Source organism: Otolemur garnettii, unplaced genomic scaffold (assembly GCF_000181295.1).
Source record: "Otolemur garnettii isolate 467f Iridium unplaced genomic scaffold, OtoGar3 scaffold00024, whole genome shotgun sequence".
Lineage (NCBI taxonomy): Eukaryota > Metazoa > Chordata > Mammalia > Primates > Galagidae > Otolemur > Otolemur garnettii.
The window spans coordinates 19,197,366-19,200,818 of record NW_003852419.1 but is presented as its reverse complement, the minus strand read 5'-3'; the positions used below and the strand labels follow the sequence as shown (position 1 = coordinate 19,200,818).

Genomic DNA, 3,453 nt, shown 5'->3' with positions numbered 1-3,453 from the left:
GGCAGCAGCGCGCCGCAGGGGACTCTCCCAGGAAGGGCTCCGCAAACAAAGGGGTGCTGCGACAGCTCTCTCCCGTGTTGTAGGCACCAGTGCTGGCTTTGCTTGGCTTCTCACAGCTCAGAGATGTCTGACAGCTCGCGCTTCTTGGGCTCGCTGGCTGCCAGGTCTCCTCCTGCAGCAGCCAGGCCTTCGCGCAGCACTCCCGCAGCTGCTGTTGCTTCTGCGCACACAGGATGGCGGCATTTGAATTCAGGTGCCGAAGCTCCTCCTCCAGCATGGCCATCTCATGGCCCAGGCTCACGTTGCTCTTGACGTCCAGGGCATTGTTGCCACCAGAGGCCCAGCTAGTTGCCATTCTCCAGGTGGCACTTGATCTTTAGAAGCTCCCGGAAGTGCTCCTACTCCTCAGTGAGGCCAGGGACGTTGCTTCCTCCCATCCGCGCCCCTCGGCCAGCAGTGAGTCCATCCTGAAATGGAATTCGGGGTTCTGCCCCACGTCCCCTTATAGGCCAAACTTGCGCAGGCTCCCAGGGGTGCTGGAGTTGCTTGGGGGCTCATCCCCCAGCAGGTCATGCTCAGCGCTCTCCTGGTTTAGGGTACTCTCGTCTGTGCGGCCTGCCCCGCTGTCCAGCTCCTGGCTGTTGCTTAGGCCTAGGTCTACGTAGGGAGCTGCCTTCTCTTTCCTGCTAGGCAGGGGGCGGGTTCAGTTTCCGGGCCTGCAGGTCCTGCTCATGCTCAGAGCCAAAGTCATCCAGGAAGTCATCCCGGTCACTGTCGTTCCACTGCCTCTCAAGCTGGCTCTCAGGCCGGGCCACCAGCAGAGAAATGTTGGTGATCTCTTCCTGGCTCAGGATAGCCACTGCCTCTTCCCGGTTCTGGACATCTGCACCTTTTATCTGGGTGATGCTGTCTCCCTTGCAGACCCCCCTGTCTTTGGCTACAGTGCTGTTGGGATTTATTTACCTCTCTGATGTAGATGCCCAAGTCTTCCTTGTCGTCCATGCAGTAACTCACAATCAGGCCAAGCTAGTCTTGCTGGCTGCTTTTGTACAGCTCCATCTCCTCATACTCCAATCGCTCTGCCTCCTATGGGCAACCCTCTGTGAACTCCCTCGGGTCATAATACTCATGGCTGATGGGTGGGGTAAGTGGGCACAGCTTGCCCTGTGCCATGATATGCTCAAAGCTGATGTCCATCTGAGTGCCACTGTCTACCAGTTGCAGGTCATGGCCGGAGCTGTCCCCACAGGGTCGGAGTCTGCATCTTAGCACCTGGAACACCAGGGGCTCCTTGGAGGAGTGCAGGGGCTCCCGAGTTGGCTCCTGAGACAGCTTGGAGAGCTCCTTTCTGTTCATCTGAAGCATCACTTTGTACTGCTCCTCCAGCTTCTTGACCATGTGCATATTACATCCCCTGGTGCTGGGGGGCAAGGGAAGGAGGGTGGGAATGGGAATATACCTTTCACTGGCTGCTGCGCTGGACCTGGGCTACTGTTACTTTTCTTAGCATAAACCCATTGCATTGTATTTTTTATAAATATGGGTTTTTTTGAACATTGAAAGAAACAAGGAGTTTCTAATAGTCTAATGGAAATAGCCTAATGGCTATTACCTCTTCCAGAAAACAAAGCAGATGGCTCTTTTGTTACTTCCATGGACAAACATTATTCATCTCAAAAGCTGATGATAACCTGCAAAGATGCAATAAAGCCAGTGCTGTGGAATAAATTGTGTGCCCCCCCTCCCCTGCCAAGTTCACATGTTGAAGCCCTAACTCCCAAAGTGATGGTATTTGGTGGTGGGATCCTTGGGAAGTAATTCGTTTTAGATGAGGTTGTGAGAGAAGGGCCCACATTCTGGGATTATAAGAAGGAACGAGATCAGAATGTGCAATCACATGCTCTCTCTCATTCTCACTCTCTCTGTCATGTGTGGACACAGTAGTGAACGGACTGCTGTCTGGGAGCCAGCAAGAGAGGGTTTACCAGGAAGCAAATCAACTGGCACTTTGATCTTGGACCTCCTAAACTCTAAAACTCTGAGAAATAAATGTCTATTGTTTAGGTCACCCCTCTATGCTATTTTGTTATAGCAGCACAACTTGACTAAGAGCCAAATCAACTGATAAACAAATATATATTGAAGTATTCCTGCTAAATTATGCTTTACGAGGGTAGGGGCCTTGTCTCTCTCATCTCCTACTCTATCCTTATACAATTCCTGGGACACAGTAGAGCCTCAAATATTTACTGAAAGTTGAGTGCCTTCTCTGAGCAGGATACTGCTCTTAGACTTTCTAGGAATATCTAGAAGTAAAAGTTTCAGGAGTTCCTGATCAGCAATCCCTCCACCACCCAAGGCCAGTTGTGGCATATACCTCAAATGGTGGGTGAAAGCCTTGACTTTTTTATGTAAGCCCTTTGGAAGAACCAGGATTCCCTTTGCAGTTCCTATCTTCCTTGGATGATAGGTGTGGAGCTATCATGATGGTGTGGAGCTGGGAGGGAGGGGCACCCTCATTTGATATGATGAGGATACAGCTACAAATAGCTTTGGCTGGCTGCTGGTCCTAGCATGTAAAACCTCCCAGCCTCTGGAAATGGCCACAGCACCACCATTTTTTAGGAAAACACAGTAGGAAGAAGTCATGTGTGAAATGTCCCTTTGAGTCCTTTAGGGTCTGTGATTGTGGTTGATCCCAGTTCCATGATGGGGCTGCCTTAAACAAGGGCCAGATTTCTAAGCCACAGGCCTTACCGACAGTCTAGACCTTGTTAATTCTGCTGCCTGACTTCCCAACTGCTGACCTATCTTCTTTTTCAAATACTTAAGTGTCCATTAGTTTAGGGTGGTTCCCCAGTGCTGCAGCACTTTAAGTCTGGCCTCTGCCCTCTCAGGCAACAGGCAACTATTTCAGACAGAAGAACTGACTGAGAGACCAGCTAATAAATAAACCATATGAGATAGACACTGCCTGTGCTTCAAACCCCTAACTTGTTTAATCACACCACAAAATTTTCCATTTTGACTTTATTTTATTCACTTGTTTTTCAATTTTTGGAAATCGGATCTTGCTCTTTTGCCCAGGCTGGCCTTGAATTCCTGGGTTCAAGTGATCTTCAGCCTCCTGAGTAGCTGGGACCATAAACATGCTGTGGCACTTCTTTTTTTTTTTTGAAACAGCCTCAAGCTGTTGCCCTGGGTAAAGTGCCGTTGCATCACAGCTCACAGCAACCTCCAACTTCTGGGCTTAAGTGATTCTCTTGCCTCAGCTTCCCAAGTAGCTAGGACGACAAGTGCCACCACAATAGCCAGCTATTTTTTGGTTGTAGTTGTCATTGATGTTTGGCAGGCCCGGCCTTGATTCGAGCCTGCCAGCTGTGGTATATGCAGCTGGTGCCTTAGCCACTTGAGCTACCTGCACCGAACCAATTACTTCTTCTTCTTCTTCTT

General features: G+C 50.0%; 1 pseudogene; it reads right to left on the bottom strand.

Moving 5' to 3' along the window:
- Positions 1 to 1,404, bottom strand: part of LOC100942377 — a 2,200-nt pseudogene extending 796 nt beyond the window's left edge.
- Between the last annotated feature and the right edge of the window lie 2,049 nt (positions 1,405 to 3,453).